This window comes from Castanea sativa, chromosome 6 (assembly GCF_040712315.1).
Source record: "Castanea sativa cultivar Marrone di Chiusa Pesio chromosome 6, ASM4071231v1".
NCBI classification, from domain to species: domain Eukaryota; kingdom Viridiplantae; phylum Streptophyta; class Magnoliopsida; order Fagales; family Fagaceae; genus Castanea; species Castanea sativa.
The window spans coordinates 29,143,236-29,165,193 of NC_134018.1; positions in this window are offsets into that span (position 1 = coordinate 29,143,236).

Here is a 21,958-nt window from a genome sequence, read left to right on the forward strand (position 1 = left end):
GAGGAAAGCACCTATGATTTGTTGTGAACATGTTGTAAAAATATTGTAAACGTAACACCTCTTTTAAAATATTATTAAAAAAAGTTATTTGACATTTTTAAATAAAAACCGCATACATAAACCACGATTTTCAACCAAAATCAATCTCAAAATTACAATCAGCTTAAAATTTTCAATTCTGCACAACCAAAAATTGATACGTAATGAAGAAAAATCAAAGTTCATGAAATTGATCTAATGGAATCAGAGCTTGACCTGAGGCACGTTCCGGAAGAGAAGGGATTCATGATTGGGTCCATGATGGATATAGCTTCGAGGAAAGGCCAGTCGATCAGATACAATAGGTTGGATTCAGGTTATTGAGCTGGATCCGAAACAACGATCAGAGAGAGAGAGAGAGAGATCTGATAGATTTTGGATCTAGGAAAAAAGAAAAGAAAGAAAGAGAGAGTGTCTTTGTCTTTGTGTTTCAAAGCACTCTCGTCAATCAGTGATTATATGAGTGTGTTTTGACGTGTTTTTTTGTTTTGTTTTGTTTTTTGTTTTTTGTTTTTTTTTTATGGGTTTGGTTGCTTTTCTGGAGATATGGGTTTGGGGTTCGGTTATTTTTTGGAGATTTATAATGGGGAAGAATACTGAGGGAAAAAAAAGAAAAAAAAGAAAGACATTTAATTAAATAATTTTATTTTGATGTATTTGGTTATAAAGAAAATACAAGGAATACAAAGAAAATGATAAGAAATAAGGATTAATTTGCTTAGAATATGAATCAAATTCTAGGAAAGAACCCAAATAACATGAATTTGTTCTTCCCAAAAAAATAAAAAAGATTGGAATAAAAAAAAACCATTTTAATAAAAAGAAACTTAAATTTATTTTATTTTTTTAATTAAAATTAAAATTGAGGAATTACAATTCTTTAATTTAAATTTTGACGTGGCATTTAAAAAATGTCAAATAATTTTTTAATAATATTTTAATGTCCACGTCAGTGTCATGTCAACAAGCAGGACATTCCGTTTACCACATAGGATTTTTCTGTTAGTGGGTTGACGATAAGGACTAAAACAAAAACGAATTTCTGATTTCAGGGACTGAGGTAGACATAAAACCAATTTATGGACTAAAATGAGAATTTGCCCAAAACGTAGGGACCAAAAATGTATTTTTTTTTTTTTCCTTTCCTTTTCAACTGGTTGGAGAGAATTACAAATATTTTGATGTTTGATAAACTTTGAATTTTAATTATAAATTTATTAGTTATTTTTTTATAGGAATAAATTTATTAATTATGTTTTTATGGATAAACTTTGTTAAAGAAAAATCTTATAAAAATTTAGAATCTTTCATTACTAATATAAACAAAAGGAAGTGAGTGTTATTTTCTTCAAACCTCAAGAGATAGAAGTTTTTTTCTTTTCAAATTTGGGGTGGAATGTTATTTTCTTAAATCTCAAGGGAAGGAAGTGTATCACTCGTTTGTTTGTTAGTTTTGATAAATAAAGTGGGGAGATTGATGCATGAGACTTTTAAGGGCATCAAGTTTTTTTTTTTTTTTTTTAAATGCTTTTTTGAGGAGCCTAGTGCTCTTACAAATATGAGTTAGACTTATTTTGGTTACAATATAATTAAGCTTCTAAACATTGTTACTATATAATTAAGTTTATAGCATTATTGTTTTCCAAAAAAGAAAGGGGAAAGAAGAAGAAGAAGAAGTTCATAGGATTATTGAAAAAAAGTAACCCCAGCCCTCATTCATATGTTTTCTCATCCTTGTTCACTTTTGTTTAGGGGTGTGCATGAGTTAGGTTGAGCGGGTGGAGGGCAATAATTTTATCTAATCCACCAATGGCGAGTTGAGAAAATTCTAATCTGTCGCCAACCCACCAATCTATAAATGCAGTGGGTTGTTTGAACATCTTAAATGTTTCAACTTAACAGATTGGACTGGTTAGTTTATTCATTTGACAAAATTAAATCATTTCAATTAAATTAGATAATTGTTTGCTCCATCAAAAAGGAAATTATTTCAATTAAATTGGATAATTTCCTTTAAATTATTTGAGAACTGTGATTACTATGAACTCTTTTTTCTTTTTTCTTTTTTTGTGACAATCATGAATTATTATTATTATTATTATTATTATTATTATTATTATTATTATTATTATTATTATTATTATTATTACACAACCGAAACCTCTGAAACTCTTACAATTTTCCATGTTAGCACAATATTAAAATAAATATAAAAAACTTTTCTAAATCCCAAACCCGATGCTCTACCTTCTCTTTCACGATGCTCTACCTTTTCTTTCACCAAAACTCTTTCACAATACTACTTTTTCTTTCACCAAACACCAAAATGCACACCCTGCCTTCCTCTACTAGCTCCTCCTCGATCAGAACCTTAGCAAACCAAAAGCAAACCATCTAAAGACACCATACCCACAGATTTCTCAATCAAAACCCACCATACCCAGAAACCAACAAGCATCTTCTTTCTCAGAACAGATGTTGATCTCTTTCCTCAGACCACTCATTTGCTACAAATCACCCACATGCAACCTCAACAACCCAGAAACAGTGCCTCATTTTCCGTGAGTCTCATCCTGCCCATGGCCCATCAACTATGTCGGTCGGGGATACACCTAACCCAGCCCATCGAAACCGGCCCAAAGGTAACTAATAAACAAATTTAATTAGAACTCTATAATTATTAGGACTCTATAACTATTATCTTATAAATATTTTATTCTTATTAGTCTTTTTTTTTTTTTTTCCTTTTTTCACGACTGTTCAATTTCTAGGTTTATTCTTAATGCCTTTCTCTTCATTATTTTCCTCCATTCGAATTAGGGTTAAAGGTATGGTATTCGTTTGCCTCTGTGATAATCTATGTACATCTAATTTGTAACTATTTTAGTGTTCTTTTCACATTTAAAGAACTCATGAAACTCAATTTGAATTGTAATACAGCTTCATGGTTTATGTTTTGACTATGTTAAGTTTAGACTTAGAATAGTTTGGATTTCTTAGCTTTTCTTGAATTTTAGTGTAGTTATATTAGTTTTCACAGAAAAAATACAACTTCAAGGTTTATATTTTGACTGTTTTAAGTTTAGACTTATATCATTGATTTTTGTTTTGTATTCTAGAGTTGATTGAATTGTAGTTTTAGCTGTGTTTCTCTTTGCATCTGTAATTGAGTTTGTGCACTCACCTAGATAAGTCTTTGGGCTTGGAACTCTGTAATTGAGTTTAGTAGTGTGTATTGACGATAATATTTTTTGAAGTGAGTCACATCTTCAATATTTTAAATAGATATTAAAATGGTGATAACCAAATTGGATTTTTTTTTTTTTTTTTTGGGTGTGGAAATTGAGCTATGGGTTTGAATTTGTTTAGTGAAAATTGAGTGAAATTGGTGTGGAGTACGTTGGCTTTGGTGAAGTTATCAGCTTACTTTCATCACACAACATTTGTGTTGTTCCTTCCCTACAACAACAAAGCAGGTTTTATTGTTCTTCCATTCACTTTTATTTAGATTTAATATTCCTGATTAATTTTTGCTTTTTTATTGCCTTTCTCTTCCATCTTTTCCTCCATTTGAATCAAGGTTAAAGGTCATATTGAATTATATGTCTCTCTCTTTTCTTTTCTTTTTTTCCCTTTTTTTGTTCTTTGAAAATCAGTTTTAGATGATATACAGATATGGATAATTTAAATCTATGCTTAGTACAATTGTACCTTATAAATATTTATCTATCTAATAATATAGTATTTTTTTATTTCCCCTATGTATGTTTAATAGTTACAGCAAATATATGGTTGTTGTTTTAAATCTGCTTTTATGCTTGGAGTTTTAATATCATTGAACAAATTCTTATTCTTTGACATAGATGATGTTAAGCTCTTTTGGAAAGTAAAAAATCAAAATCTGATGATTTAAGATGCATTCATTAATCTTATGCATTTAATTGTAGGAAAAGGAAACTGATAGCTTATTATTTCAATAAACAACAAAGGATCCTTGAAGGTTGTTTGGGTATGCTCTCTTCTAAACACATAGCAAATATATGGTTGCTATTTTGAAGCAATATTTTGTTTTTTATTGTTTGATTGAAGGAACATGAGAGCGCTTGAATGTTAATGTTCATTTTAATTTCTCTGTACTGATTCTGATGTTGGGTTTCTCCCAATTATGAATATTCATTAGTTAGAAAAGTAAGTGAACATGAGCGGAAACGCATTTAGAATATATCACTAAATCAGTTATATTAGTTTTTAGAGAAAAAATACAGCTTCATGGTTTATGTTTTGACTGTTTTAAGTTCAAACTTAGAATAGTATGAGGGCGTTTGGATTCAGATTATTTGCTGCGTTCACGTTTTGCTTTTTTTTTTTTTTGGTTTCTGCTGCAGCGGGGGACATATGCGCAATGCGCGTACTGTTCATGTACTTTTTCATCAATTTTTTATTAAAACTGGGTCCCGCATCACTATTCACACATTTAAAAATTATTTTGCTACAGTGTTTTCAGTTTTCAGTTTTCAGCAATAAGTTCTATCCAAACAGACCCTATATTGTAGTGCCCTGTTTACATTTAAAGAACTCATGAAACTCAATTTGAATTGTAACTTATCATGTATAAATATATTTTTTTTTAATTTTAAGTAATTAATAATTGCATTGGTATGCTGTTGAGACACACAATGCAAATAAAATTGTAAAAGAGTCATTAAGGTTGGTTGAATTTCTTATTGTATTAATTCACAAAAATGTAGAACTAAGTTCTTTGGTACACCAGGGAGAGATGTTATGTCAGGATCAGTCCTTGCAATATTCTATCTGGTCCTTTAACACCCTTTATAGAGTGCTTAAAATCCTATTAATTTATTATGAAATGAGTGAATAGGATTTTGCCATATATCAATAACTTATATAAATACCAAAATAGAGTTAATAATTGTTTGTTTCAATTATTGATAACATGGTAATCTCCAATATGACATTCATTTCACGCGCTAGAGTAACACTTGCTCTTATCTATTTGGTTTTAGGGAAAAGTTTTAAGGAATTTCTGAATAGATTTCAGAATTTTCGATGGTAACATTACCACCATCACTTGGCTACAATAGGTGGCCGGCAATCAATGAGATACAAGCCCATATTTTTCAAAACTGCAGTATGTCCTTGGTCTAATTTACTTTGAATCTTTGATGGTAAAATCCTAATGGTATAATTTTGTTCAAAGTTTCCATAATAATCCTTTATAATTTCCCCAAACATCCCATGATATCCAAGCATTAACAAGAGTTTAATAGCATTTATTAAAAACCTAAAGAAAGCACTTCAATTGCACAAAGCTTTGTCTACAAAACAAAGAAAATCTTAACTGATTCTAAAAATAAATAAAATCATCTACATAGTAAGCTTCGGTTACCCCAGAATCCTTCTTAACTCGAACTTGAATACAAGTTTACCAAATGCTCCTCTTTCTTGCATGCATTTATCCATAAGATACAAGCCATCATAGATGTATACTACGGTTTTTGAAGCCTTGAAAACTTATCTGTAGTTTAGAGTCATCATTTCAAGTCATGATTAAAAAATTTATCTGTAGTTAGCTTTAAAAAAATAATAATAAAATAAAAATCATATGGGCCATTTTCCCCCCAATAAACAGCACTCTTTTTTTTTCATTTATTTTTATAGATAATTTTTGGTACTAAAGACATATTAAAACAAAGGAAAATTTTCTGCTTTTATGCTTGGAGTTTTTATATCACTAGTCGCATACCCACGCGTTACGCGTGATAATTTTTATAGAATGGTCTCATTAAATATTTTATTAATACTATAATTTTAGTTGTTAACCATTGGTATTCATTAGTTTTTAAGTTAATAAAAACCTTAAATATACCCTTTTTTTACCTTTACACACAAACACACACACACGCTTATAGTGAATCTTTACACATACCTTTAAGAAAACTCTGTATATTCCACTTTTTTGGATGCGTAAAATTATAGACTACTAATGATAGTGGCTAATTAATTATATATATATATATATAAAGATATTTTAGTGATCTCATTTGTAATGCTTCTTACCATTATCATATATTTGCTAACTGATGATTTGCATAACAAAGATGCTAAATGAGAGGTAGCATTGTTCATTAAATTTTCGAAAATATGTATGAAAATTATATATATATATATATATATATATATATATATATATATATATTAAATAAGGTCAAATGAAATGTCAAAAAATAGATTTTTAAATTTTCTAACTTTATTTCTTATGTAATTTCTACTACTATCAGAGAACATCTTTTTTCTTAGTTATGATTGATATGGATTCCATAGTTAGAATTTGATTAATTTTAAATTTAAATTTAGTACAATAATTGTATTTAATTGTTGATTGTTGATTTAATTTTTTAAAGTGAATTTAACAGTTTATGTTACTACACTGTAAAGTTTTTAATGTTCTCCACACGGTAATCTCTATTTTATTTTTTACTTCTCCTTACAACCTCTTTGTTTTCCAATTAACGATTACTAATTGCCGTTTTTTTTTTTTTTTTTTTCTTTATCTACTCTTTATTACTTTGTATTGATTTTTTTTTTCTATACCATCTCTCTCTCTCTCTCCATTGGCAACCTATCTTTTTCCAAAATTTGATGATGATTCTATGACATTAAATATGCATTATTAGTTTTTTTTTTTTTTAATTCAGTGTTTCTAACTTGATTTGTTTTGTATTTCAATCTTCCTTTGATGCATTGGGTGTGAGAATGAGTGTTTCCCTAAAATTACTCCACTTAATGTGGACAATTTTATTTATTTAATTTAGGCAAAATATTATATTTTAAAATAAAAAAATGAGTGGAAATATCAATAATTTAATGATATATATGGGGGATGTGGCTGAATTTGAATGTTAAATAAAATGATATGAGAAAAAAATAAAAATAAAATACATAACAATAAACACTAACTTATCCAAATAATTCTATGTAATATAATAATAGTACATTCTTATATACTATTTTTAATTATTTATAATGCAAATATTTAACAATCAAAGTCATTAAAAAAAAAAAAAACTTAAAACACAAAGATAAATCCCATCAACCAAAATAGAGTTCTAACGAATACAGACTATATCAAGCTAAAATAGAGATGCAAGAAAAAAAAATCCAACGAAAAATTGAGGGAGAAAGAGTGGGAAATAACCACTTTTTTGTGAGAGAAAATTATGTAAAGAATGGAAGAGTGAATGACAAATTTATACTAAGAGGATGATAATAAAAAGAAACAACATAAAGGAAGATAAAAGGAAAGAGGAAGAGTGATATCAAGGTAGAATGTTTGGGGAGATGAAAATGTAAAGAGAAGGAGAAATGTTGTAGAAAGTGTAAATGTTAAAAAAAAAAAAAAGAGTACAATTTGATGAGCACAATTTTCTTTTATTTGAATTTAAGTAAAATATTACATTTTTTATTTTTTTTTAAAACAAAAAGAGAGAGAAAATATAAATAATTTAATGATAAGGAGGATGTGGTTGAATTTCAATATTGAGTAAAATAGAAGAGAAGAAAAAAATAAGAAAAATTAAAAGATATAACAATAAACACTAAATTATCCAAATTATGCTATATAATGGAATCCTATTTTATTTTTATCTACCATCTTTAATTTTTTTATAATGTAATTAGATTAAAAGTTAACAATCAAAGAGAAAAATAATAATAGTAATAACTTAAAACAGAAAACTAAATCGTATCAACTTAAATTAGAGTTCCTAAAAACACAAAAATTTATCAACCTAAAGTGGAGATGCAATAAAAAATAAAAATCCACCAAAACATTGAGAGAGAGAGAGAGAGAGAGAGAGAGCCTTTTGTGAGAGAAAACTATGCAAAGAATGGAAAAGAGTGACAACTTTATAATAAAAGGGAAGGGATAAGAAGAAACAAATAAAGGAAGATGAAGGGAAAGATGAATAGAAATATTAAAGTAGAGGGTAGTGGGGAGATGAAAAGGCAAAGAAAGAAGAAAGGTTGAAGAAATTGTAAATATTTAAAAAATAAGTGAATGTAAAAAAATTATAGGAAAATTGGAAATAAAAAAGAAATATATATAGATGTTAAAACCAACAAAGATGAATATGTAAAGTCAATAATCTATATATATATATATATATATATATATATATATATATATATATATATATTTACAAAAAAATAGGAACAAATAATAGATAATAATTATGTGGTGAATGACATGGCGATGAGGTGGCACAACAAGAGCTCAGTAATAATAAATGCCACGCTTTAACTTTTAGTAATATATAGATTGAACAATTTCTTATTCTTTGACATAGTTGATGTTAAGCTCTTTTGGAAAGTAAAAAGTTAAAATTTGATGATTTTTGATGCATTCATTCATCTTATGCATTTAATTGTAGGAAAAGAAAATTGGGTAGCTGATTATTTCAAGAAACAACAAAGGATCCTTGAAGATAGTTTGGGTATGCTCTTTTCTAAACACACAGCAAATATATGGTTGCTGTTTTAAATCAATATTCTGTTTTTTATTGTTTGATTGAAGGAACATGAGAGAGTTTGAATGTTAATGTTGATTATAATTTCTCTATACTAATTTTGATGTTGGGTTTCTCCCAATTATGAATATTCATTAATTAGAAAAGTAAGCGAGCATGAGCGGAAACGCATTTGGCATATATCACTAAATTAGTTACCTATTTAAATAATCTTAATGTTTTGGCAAGTTTTTTAATTCTTGGTAATTCATGTTGACAATGACACTGATTTTGGGTTTTTGCTCATTTAATTGGATGTCTAATACCATCCTATCTTAGCAACTCAATTCATGAGAAAGTTAGGAAAATTGTTGGAACTACCTTGCTTGAGATGGTTTTGTAAAAATTATAAGGAAATTAAATTTGAATTTTCAATTTTTAGTGAGTTTTAATCTGGATTAGCATAAAATTTGTGTTTTACATCTAAAATTTGCACTACTTTACAACCAAAATCTACTTTGAAAATAACCAACAAATAGTACAAATGCCAAAGCAATTCAAACCACAAGTGACAATTCAAGAAAAGATGAACATCAACAGAAGAACCATAAGCGAAATGACAAAAATTATGTGGGACTCTGATAGTGAGGTAAGAAAAAAAATACCTTCAACAATAACATTGTGTCCTTAACATTGCTTTATGTACTATAGACCTGCTTTTACAAAATTTAACTATAAAATTATGAATTGATTGATATTAAATTCAATTTCTAGGAAACCATCTTTACTTGTCAAGGAAAGATTATAAACATTGACATAGATAATTCTGGTTGGTACTTTATCTCTTGCGAAGTATGTCGTAAAAAGGTAAAGTCAAGAGATAAATTTTTATGGTGCGACAATTGCAACAAAAAGGCATGCTTCCCAATCCCAAGGTACACAAAATGAAAATGTTTACTTTTTATATTAAAATACACAATAACTAATATGATATTAACATTATATATGTCATTTCTTTTATCAAGAATAGAATTCAATTAAAGGTTGAAGATAGCTCAAGAATGGCCATATTTATTTTATTTGATTAAGAAGTAGAAGAATTACTCAACATATCAGCAAAAGACCTTTTGAACAAATGTTTAGAGGTGAAAATATGGAAGATAAAATTACTATTTAATATTTACTAAACTTTACTTGAGTGTACAATTTGAAAAATGTTACTTTTGTTAGGTGCCCAAAGAAGTCATCCTTCTTGTGCAAATAGGAAATTTGAAAGGAAAACAATTTGTTTTCCAAATACAACTAAATGACTATAATCTCAAGTATGGATGGGAATTCTACATCATCAAGAAACTTTTTGACTCTTTTGAAGAAACTAACAAAGCAATTTAGCTTCATAAAATGACAGAAGTACGTATTCTTTAATTTAGCAAAATTACAAATATGATATTTAAGATGTATATGTTGTAATACATTCCTCAACCTGTTCTATTGCTAGGCTTACATCAGTAATACTTCAAATGAATGTAGCAATAACTTATCAACTCAAGAAGATGGTGATTGTACAAAATTTCAAAAACTTGATGTTCTAAGCAATGTGCAACTCACACTAACATCTATACTGAAGGAAAACAAAAGGGCATATTCAGGGACTACTACAAAGCAACAAAGGAAGAAGATACAAATATCACTTTAAAGTTGTCTTTCAATCTCTAATATTTTCTATGCACAATTTGGTTTTAATGGGTTTGTGATTTTGGTACTAAAGACATATTGGAACAAAGGAAATTTTTTTTGCTTTTATGCACAATTTGGTTTTAAATTGACACAAAGAGGAATTAAAGTCTTATATTTAGTTATTTGAGGATACAACTTTACTTCAAAGTTTTGTTAATATAATGAATACATTGAATATTTAGTGGAAGACATGAAATAAATGAAATTGAAAAATAAAAAAAGCCATAGCAAAAAGACGTGGAATTAGGACATTTGCCCTATCTGTGCAAATAAAAAAAATGTTGGGAGGAGCTTCAACCTAAAACAGTTGCGGCTTTGAAAGATGATAATGATAGGCCAAGAATGTATTGACCTCTTTAGTAAATTAATCGATTAATTAGCCAAATTAATTAATTAAATTCAATTACATGCAATAAGCGTGGTAGCATAAACAAATCACCAACTAAGTTAAATACAGCGGAAAATAAATTTGACATAGGTGATTTGCTTACGAATGGGAAAAACCACTGATGCAAAACCCCACTGGGTGAATTTAAGGTCACCACTCCCAAGAATCCACTATTATCAAAACAAGTGATTATAAGTAAAGGAATCCAAGTATTATATACTAACGTACAGTTGAACACTTACCCCAATACACAATTGGACTTGTAATGTAGTGACAATCTCTCCTTTCAGTGCACGGCTCCAAGTACATGACTAACCAATTGATGCACGAATCCTAGTATGCGGCTTACTCCTTTGCATGAATCAAAGTACATGACTAACACAACAACTTGAGGAAGGTGTTGGCTGCAAAGTTCTTCAGTTCATTCAAATGATGAAGATCAAGAAGCTCTGTAGTTACAAAACCCTTGGCGCAAAGATGCAGTAGCTTCTTCAATGAAGATTATGAACTAGGGCAAATTATTTTAAGGGCCGTCTGCTTGCATGAATAATCACTTTGGATCTGCTTGCATCATATGAGACGGCCCTTAAAATAATTCTTATATATGTCTAGGGTTGTAAGAAAAGAAACCCTACACAAACATACATGGATATGCATGAATACAGATCTGAAAATTTGATTTTCGTAATTCTTGATAGATAAGTTATCTGTCAAGCTGCTGTCGAGCATCAGGCTCTAAAACTACCTTTTAAACCTTGATAGATACGATCTATCGAGCTAGTTGTCAAGTTTTAAAATATAGCACTTCCTCACTTGTTTCTTGGACAGATTTGCATGGCTTTAACTCTTGACTTAAACAATATGTTTCTTGAAGACTTAAATCATCCTAGATCTACCCAATTACAAGTAAAGTGTGTTTTGTCAAAGGATTAGCCAATATACAATAACATATGTTCTAACAGGTTCCGCATATGTCATAATAGATAAACTACTTGGTTGTGTATTAAAGAGACCAGTGTACCCAGTTGGTCCAATAGTAACACAATCAAGTAACTCATCCAAGAGTGGCTTGCTCTTTGATTGGCTAAACAAGCAACCAAAAGATTATGTGGTGTATGTGTCATTTGGGAGTGGTGCAACACTATCACATGAGTAAATGACTGAGCTAGCTTTTGGGTTGGAGTTGAGCAAGCAAAGGTTTGTTTGGGTAGTATGCGCACCCACTAAGGAATCTGGGAATAAGACCTATTTGAAGGGGGGGAGTGAGGATGAAAATCATGACCAATTTGGGTACTTACCAAACGGGTTCATGTCAAGGATCCAAAATGTTGGGTTTGTGATCTCAGATTGGGTTTCACAAGTGGACATCTTAAGCCACCCTTCTATTGGAGCGTTTATATCTCATTGTGGATGGAATTCAACACTGAAGACTATTTTGATGGGTGTCCCTATATTTGCATTTCCACTCTACTACAGTTGATGCTCATCTTTTGGAACAGTAATGATATTTCACGTCCTTTTATTATGGATATTATTTTTATTTATTTTTAATTAAAAAAATTGGTAGCATTTTCGTGCATCGCATGTGTTAGCGACTAGTTATTATTATTTGTAAAGTCAAAATTTGTACCTAAGCCCAATAAGAGGAAGGGTATAAGCCCAATACAATAAATTTATAAAGAGTGGGTTAGAAAATCTTGTTTCTAATAAGCTTAAATGACAACAGTGGCCCAAGATCACAAAATGATAAGGATGGACTAGTTTGTATGATGAAAATTGTCCTCAGACTCAAGCCGAGGAGCTGATTCTTATATTTCTTATCTCTTCCAGATTCATTACAAATATTCAGTCTACAATATTTTATCTCCCCCCCCCCCCTCTCGATCCCCTTTTCTCCGGAACCTTCTTCCCTCTTATACTTCCTCCTTCCCTTCATTTCTACTCTTCACGTGTACGTCCAGACTGCTAATGTTGATACTTGTCTCATCAACACCTTCCGGAAGTCTCTAGGTAATAGCTGTAAGACTGAAAATCATTATTCAGATATCACTTCCTTATTAATGCGGCCAGAGATTTAGGTACAGAGCATTCAATGCGGTGGTAGAAGCTTTCTTTTAGATATTTCACAACTGCTCCTACTCTCTGTGCCCCAATAAAACATATCTTCATCCACAAGACCTCCTAAAAGATCATTCTGGACAACATGACGTACCATCTGACCCTTACTTCGCTTAGCCGAGGAGATACCTCTCCTCAGATTACTTCTCTTACTTTTTTCTGTCATAATTTGCTTGTGGGTCTCTAGGTCTGACATCTTTATTGCTATCAACTCGTCCTCAGACAAGTAAACAACCTCAGACAAAGCCCATGGCCCAAAAATGCACTTTGGGCCTTTTATCCCTACAATAGCCCCTCAAAACTTCGTTTTTCTCTCCCATCCAAGGAGAAAATCGGGGTTTTGATCTAGTGCAACGACTTCTACACACTTCCTCAACCTCTGCATGTGAGAATGTTGTTTCCTACTTTTGTAACTGATTCTGACGCTTCAAAACCAGTGATGCCTCATTAATTGCTCTAGTCGGCGCCCTGTTCTTCGCATGCTACGTCGGGATGTAGATCCTACAATCATAATTTCTTCTTGAATTTCGGGCAGGATAACTCCCACTCAATCTTGCCCCTCATATAAATCGCCTAGGAGATCACAATTTTTCATTTACTTCATAAACTGGTTAGCCCTTAATAATTTTTTGAACTCTCTACTTCCAAGAATCCTCCACTTTCTTAACTCTCAAGAAGTTCCTGAAGTGTCACCTGTTCTTTTTCTCATAAGTTTTCATGCTCCTAGGTTCTTTTTCCTCGGCCACTCTTCTCGGCCTTCTAATCTTTACCCTGTTTTTCAAAATCTCTGTTTTTAATTTATTCTAATGGTAGATTCAAAGACCTAGTGGACACTCCTGCTGGTATAGAGGGCTTTAGAGCCAAATACCACATCCCATAGGGAGTTGGTTTGAGGTATTGTGCCCCAGATGAGATAGTTACTGATAGGCAAGAAGGGGAGGTCGTTATTCCTATGAGTGCTTTCATAGAAGGAGGAATGACGCTTCCCATGGGGAACGTAACTCGAGACTACCTATATAACCATAAGTTGTGCCCTCACCAATGCGCGTCCAATGTATTTAGAATTTTAGGTAGCGTCGATACTCTCAATGAGCAGATGAGTTTGAGACTCACATGGCACAACGTCATCCATATGTACAAGTGTCACTCACTCACTGACTCGAGGTATTACCTTAAGTCTAGGTCCAACATTTTTAGGCTTATATCGTGTCTTCCCAAGTCCAACAAGGGCATGAAAGATGACTACTTAATCGCCTCCGAGGAGTGGCACGATGGTCTTCACTGCCCAATTTGAGAGGGAAAGCCAAGTGTGATACCATAGGATTACATCCCTTGGCATGGGATTTAGTTCTTTTAACTTTGTTGTTCATTTTTGTTTTACATTCATTTCCTTTTGATGGCGGACTTTATTGGTCTGACCGTAATTTTCTTCTTGGATGTTTTTGCAGATAAATAACACGTAGCTCCTCGCTTAAGCCTTGCTAACATCAATGATTTCAACAGAGTTTTAAGGTCCAAGGTGTTTGTGAGTGAGGACAAACAGTTGAGGGCGATCCACCTCATCTTGGGTTTCAAGCTGATATTGGACATTTTCCAAGACGTGGGTAACGCAATTACAGCATGCTGCCAAGGCCAAGGCATGTAGCCAGGCCCTAGGCAGCCCCCAAATGCATGCAACCAGGGCCAGGGCCAGGGCATCTAAGCGTCGAAGAATAGACATCTCCAAACCGGGATTTCTTGCCCGAGAGGACATACCTGACGAGGTACCTCCCCTTCTCGCACGTCTTGAAGTAACAACTCTGAGGGAAGAATCTACTTCTTCACGCCTTTCTCTCGAGGAGGAAATAGATCAATTCCAACTCGAGAAAGAAGAGGAAAAGCAAGTTAATCCCATCGACCTCTCATTTTCCGAGGGTGAGCTTAATAGATCTTCAACAGCTAATTTCCCTCCATTGCTAATCGCCGAGGTAGGTAGTGAATCCGAGGAAGAAGAATCAATGGCTCTGAATCCGAGGAAAGACTTGAAGGATATCATGGCTGCAAGGCGTAAGGGGTTATCATCCAAAGAGGCCCCTAAACCCCAACTACCACTCACCCTTCCCCCTCCCCCTCTTCCTCCTACAACCACCACCGGCCTGCTTCCTATAACCAACCTGAGGAAGAAAAGAAAGGAGTAGGAAGTGGAGGAGGGTGAGATGGTCCCTCAAAAAGAGGCCAATCAATAAAGGATGGCTAAGGATAAACAGGTCTCTCCCGCGGACAACAGGGAGGATCCAAATGCAACTGAGGTGCACCAGCAACGCATTTGGGCTCCTCGACTGGAGCTGTAAGGCACCGCCATCCCATGGAATTCCTCTATTAGAGAATTCCAGAGAGGGCATTCTGCCTACATTGATGAAGCTTTGGAGCAGCCCATCCTCCTACCAAGAGACATGGATGCTCTGCAGAACATGAGGTAGCAAGACCTCTTCATGTCACTGAAGAGAGACCTCGCCATAGTAAGTTTTGCTATCGCCTCTATTAGATAAATGCTAGGGCGTTCCTTTCATCCTTTATTCTCGTATCCATTCTCTTTCTCTCCTTTATTGACTCCTCTATCATTTTTATGTAGGCTATCCAAGAAGTTTTTGTCGCCGAGGAGTGGGTTAAGGATGCTCGGAAGGCGACCCAGGCTGAGGCCCAACTCCACGCCCAAACCACTAAAGCCCTAGGAGCTGTAAAGCAGAAGAATCAAGAGCTAGTCGACAAGTTGATTGCTGAGGAGAGAACGTGTAAGAGCGCAGAGTCTGGCTTAAAGGGCGTTTAGGACCAAGCTGAAGACCAGCACAAACAGCTTCAATTGAAGGAAATAGATTTGGCCACACAAAATCAGCTGGTTCTAGAGCTTAAGGCTGATTTAGAGAAAGCCAAAGCCTCTGCTCGGGCGGCCGAGGAAGCTGTAGAGGCCACAAGACAAGCATCCTACAACCACGGAGTAGAAGAAACTAAGATTCGGTTAACTGAGGAGCTGGTCGAGGTATGTAGGGATTACTACAAGGAGACGTGGGAAAAAGCCCTCGACCTTGCAGGGGTCCTTGCTTCCTCGGAGTGGAGGCAACTTGGGAAAATATACTACCTTCCCGACATTCGTGAAATCCCAATTGTCCCTACACCTCCTTCTACCACTGCCCTAAAATCTTCTGAGCAACCCTTGGTTGGGCAGAGTCTTCCTTCACCCCCTGAAGCTTCCAAAGGATCCATCCAAATTGGTGATCAAGGCCAAAGGGGCGAGATGGGAAAGGATAAAGGCAAAGGTAAGGAGGTCAAGCCCCCCTTAGAGGCCAAGGATGCTACCAAGGCCAAGGATGCTGCTAAGGCCAAGGATGTTGCAGCCAAATTGAAGGAGGTAGAGGCCAAATCCAAAGAGGTTGATCCCATGGTCAAAGATGCTAATACCTCTCAACCAAGAAAAAAAAGAAAACCCTCCTCCTCCAGCCAAAGAAGACCCTGCTCCTCCAGCCCAAGTTTAGCTCATATGGTTTTTATTTCTTTCGCGGCCATTTTTCTTTTCTTTTGTAAGTTTTTCTTTATATTTTTTCTTTGGTGATGGCATTTTGCCACTATATGTAAGTGGATTTTTCGTAAGCAAATTGCCTCTTTCCAAGACTTAAATCAATGAGAGTTACAAGTTCTTTATGCATGATGGTTATGTTTATATCCTTTCCTTGTGTAACTTCTGTTTTCCTTAATACGTAACTAGTGGGACAATGAGACATTCTCCATTTTGTTTTCTGCATAAGGAACAATACTTTCGTATCTACACAACAGAATCAAGAGTTACTAAGTCAACAATATTAGAAAAACACCCTTGTAATTTTAAAATCCATAGATCACAACAGAACAATGATTCACATCATTCCTCATAAACCTAATGCTGTTGATGAAGCATCTAGATATTGACCAGACAGCAGATATATTTGCTATGCTTACAAATTCTTTAAGTGATGCTCATGAACCTCCGTTTATCCAGATCACCGTTACAGCAGTCTCCAATATATGTGGTTAGAGGGACGAACCATAATCAAGATCAACTTCAACATTTAGAAAGAATAACTCGAAGTGTTAATTTACCCAAAGTAGGTGGTCCGAGGAACCAAACATAACTAAGGTTCTATTTAACACTTAAAAAAATGTTGAAAAACATCAATTTCCCCAAGGTATGTGGTCCGAGGAGCCAGACATAACCAAGGTTCTATTTGATACTTAGAGAAATAATGGAAGATATCAATTTTTCCAAGGCATGTGGTCTGAGGATCCAGGCATAGTCGATGTTCTGTTTGATACTTAGAGAAATAATGGAAGATATCAATTTCCCCAAGGTATGTGGTTCGAGAAGCCAGACATAGCCAATGTTCTATTTGATACTTAGAGAATTAATGGAAGATATCAATTTTCCCCAAGGTATGTGGTCCGAGAAGCCAGACAAAGTCAAGGTTCTATTTGATACTTAGAGAAAAAAAAATACATGTAACGCATGAAGTAATAGACTATATATAACAAAAAAGACTTTCATTAATAATAATATCTTCACAAGTTATTTACATTCCAGGGACGTGGTACAACACTTTTATCTAGGTCTTCAAGATAATAAGCTTTTATTCAAGCTATTGAGGTGATGCAGTATGGCCCTTCCCAGTTTGGCCATAATTTTCCCCAAGTTAGATTTTTTGCAGTACCCAAAACTTTCCTTGATACCAAATCCCTTGGCGCCAGTGGACTTAACTTTACATTTGAATCATAACCCTGTTTGAGTTTGTGTTGATAATATGCTAGTTGAACAATGACATTTTCCCTTCGTTCTTCAACCAAATCTAGGCTCCTTTCTAACAACCCATCATTGTTGCACGGAGTAAAAGTGCTCATCCTCAGCGTGGGGAAACCAATTTCGAGAGGAATTACTGCTTCAGCCCCATAAGTCATTGAAAAAGGGGTCTCCCCTGTGGATCGACGAGGTGTAGTCCTGTAGGTCCAAAGGACGTGTGGCGGTTCTTCCACCCATTTTCCCTTAGCATCATCCAATCTTTTCTTAAGCCCATTTACTATTACCATATTAACAGCCTTGGCCTGTCCATTCCCTTGTGGATAAGCCGAGGTGGAATATCTGTTCGTAATGCGTAGATCACAGCAATATCTTCTGAATGATTTACTATCAAATTGAAGGTCATTATCTAAGATAAGGGTATGAGGAATTCCAAACTAGGTGGCAATGTTTTTCCAAAAAAATCTCTTAGCATCCAAGTTCCTGATATTTGATAGTGGTTTAGCTTCAACCCATTTAGTGAAGTAATTCGTGCCGACTAGCAGCCATCTCCTATTCCCTGCTGTCTTAGGGAAGGGTCCTACAATGTCCAGACCCCATTGAACAAAAGGCCAATGACTGGATAGAGGATTGAGGACACCCCCTAGTTGATGAATGTTAGGAGCAAACCTTTGACACTGGTCACATTTCTTCACATACTCTAGTGCTTCCTTCTACATATTGCGCCACCAGTATCCTTGGGTTAGGGCTCTATGAGATAAAGATCTAGCTCCCGTATGACTTCCACAAATTCCTTCATGCAATTCTTCTAGAAGTAGCTCTGTGGCTTCAAGGTGCATACACATCAGGTATGGTCCAAAAAAAGAACACTTGTATAAATTTCAATCCTTGGATAGCCAAAATCGAGGAGCCTTTCTACGTACTTTGTTAGCTTTGGACCTTTCCTCAGGTAAGATGTTCTTTTTAAGGTACAACACAATGGGGTCCATCTAGCTAGGGCCCACCCTAATCTGATGAACACGGACTTTCTCCACATTCATCTAAGTAGGCGTAAACAAATCTTCCACTAAAATGACCCGAGGTAAACTCTGTGTCGAGGACGTTGCCAAGGTGGCTAGAGAATCGGCATGAACATTTCTGTTTCTAGGAATCCACACTAAGGTGAAGGACTCAAACTTTGATCTTAAACAACTAACCTGACTTAAATATTCCTGCATCCTCAGATCTCTGGCTTCCAGCTCTCCTTCCACTTGGCCTACAACCAATCTTGAATCCAAGAACATCTCCACAATCTTCCCTCCCATCTTTTGTACCATGGTCATTCCTACTAGTAGAGCTTCATACTCGGCTTCATTATTCGTGGCCGAGAAATCCATCCTCAAAGATTTCTCAATAACAATCTTATCTGGAGATATTACAACAAACCCCACTCTTGATCCTTTTTGATTTGCTACGCCATCCACATACACCTTCCATGATAGAGATTCCTTCAGGGAGATCATGCCAACTGATTTTTCATCTATGTCCGACTTCTTAATATTTTCTTCTAACGAAGGCTCAGCGAACTCGGCCACCAAGTCGGCGAGGATCTGGCCTTTTACAAAGTGCGTGGCATATACTTGATATCAAAAGCCCCCTGAATTGTTCCCCACTTGGCAATCCTTCCAGTATAATCTACACTTTGAAGTAGAGACCTAAGTGGGAGTTGGGTTAAAACCACAACTGTGTGGGACTGGAAGTAGTGGAGAAGCTTAAGCGTTGCATGCACCACTGCCAAAATGGCTTTCTCCAGTGGTAAGTAACGAATCTCAACTTCATGCAATGATTTACTCACATAATAAATTGGCCTCTAAACACCATTGTCAACCTTTATCAGCACCAAACTAATAGCATGAGAAGCCACAACAATGTAAGCAAACAACACTTCATCAACCTTGGGCCTGGACATAACAGGTGGCTGAGAAAGATATTATTTGAGCTGTTGAAAAGCCAAAGCACACTCCTCAGTCCACTCGAATCGCTTCCATTTATTCAGCAACTGGAAGAAAGGCCTACATCTGTTTACGGACTGAGAGATGAACCGATTTAAGGCAGCCGTCATTCCCGTTAATTTCTAAACTTCTTTAGGATTACGAGGTGGCTACAAGCTGTTAATCGCTTTAACTTGATCAGGACTGACTTCAATTCCACGATGTGTAACCATAAAACCTAGAAATTTACTAGACCCCATGCCAAAAGAGCATTTGGAAGCATTTAGGCGTAATTTATGTTTCCTTAGTATTTCGAAAATATTCCCAAGATTCCCCACGTGCTCGGACACCACCTTACTCTTCACCACCATGTCATCTACATAAACTTCAATACTTTTCCCTAGCTGCGATTCGAACATCTTGGTCATCATCCTTTGGCAGGTAGCCCCCGCATTCTTTAAACCAAAAGGCATTACCTTGTAATGATAGTTTCCTATAAGAGTGACGAAGACTGTTTTCTCTTGATCGTCCAAAGCCAAAGGTATATGGTGATAACCTTGAAAAGCATCTAGAAAACTCATCTGAAGGTGCCCAACCGTGGGGCACGCATTATTCAAATCCTTAAAGTCTATGCATACTTGCCATTTTCCATTCTTCTTTTTAACCACTATTGTGTTGACCAACCATTTAGGATAAAAAGCTTCTTTGATAGCCCCTGCCTACTTGACCTTGATTACTTCTTCCTTGACAGCCTCAGAATGTTCTTTAGATGATTGCCGAGGTGGCTGCTTTCTTGGTATGACGGTGGGGTTAACATTCAAATGATGACAAATGAAGCTCGGATCTACCCCAGGGGCGTCATAAGCATTCCGAGCAAACACATTAATGTTCACCCTAAGGAACTTCATCAACTCTTCCTTCTCTTTAGGAGGCAGTTGAGCTTCTACCTGAAAATACCTCTCTCTATCATCACTTATAAAAAGCCGTTCTAAACTTTCACATTTTGCTTCTTGCACTGGACTCTCTGATAAACTTAGCTTCTTTAATTGCTACAAACCTTGCTCATTTGATGTCGAGGAGACTCCCTCATCTTGATTTCTAGCTGCAGCCACCATACACCGCCTAGCCGTAGATTGGCTTCTAATCAGCTCCTCAACTTGGTTGCCAAATGGATACTTCACTTTCAAATGCAAAGTGGAAGGGACAACCCCCTTGGCGTGAAGCCAGGGTCTTGCCACAATGGTTGTGTATGGAGAATATGCATCCACCACTATGAAGTCAACTTCTACAACTTCTGACCCTGTTTGCATTGGCAACCTGACTTGCCCATTGTTATAACCATCTTTCTATCAAAACCTACTAGGGGTGAATCATAGCTAGTCAAATCTCCTAGTTTTAACCCCAACCCCTTATACATGTTGGGGTACATAATTTCCTCCCCACTACCTTGATCAACTAGTACACACCTCACATCGTACCCCCCTATCCTAAACATGACCACTAAAGCATCATCATGTGGCTGAATAGTTCCAAATTTATCCTTCTCCGAAAAACTCAATGCCGGTTGGATTGCAACTTTAGCCTTCTTCAGCTCATGATTAGAGTCCTTAAATAACTGCCGAGCTACAGTCATTACTCTGGAGGGACACGAACCCATTCTTCTGGGAGTGGAAAAAATGACATTAATTATGCCCAATAGAGACCTTGAAGAAGTGTTCCCTTGAGTGCTTGAGCTTGTATGACCCACTTGCTCATTGGGCCTATATAAGAACTGTTTTAACCTTCCATCTCTGACCAATTGCTCCAAATGATTCCATAAGGTTCTGCAATTCTCGGTGGTGTGTCCTCGCTCCTAGTGATATTGACAATGAAGATTTTGATTGCGTCTGGTGGGGTCTCCACTCTTCTTATTAGGCCATTTGAAGTATGGCTCATTCTTGATTTTCTCTAGAATCTGGTCTACTAGCTCTCGGAACACCGTGTTGACTGCTTGTGGCACAATAGCAGCCCTAGTCTGCCTAGTAAAATCTTCCGAGGACGATTATTGTTATATTTATCCGACTGGAAGTCCCTCCTATCTTAAGAGATCACCTTCGCCTTTCCTTTACCTAACTACTAGTCCTCTTCGACTCGTTTATACTTATCGATGCGGTCCATGAGCTGGTGCACATTATTAACTGGTTTCCCAGTTAACAATTTCCTTAGGCCATGCTTGGCCAGTAAGCCGACCTTGAAAGTTCTTATGGCCACATCATCAAAGTCCCCATCAATCTCATTGAATATCTCTCAATACCTGTCTGTATATGTTTTTAAGGTTTCACCCTCTCGCATAGTCATAGACAACAAAGATCCAAAGGCCGAGAGACTCTATTGCATGTTATAA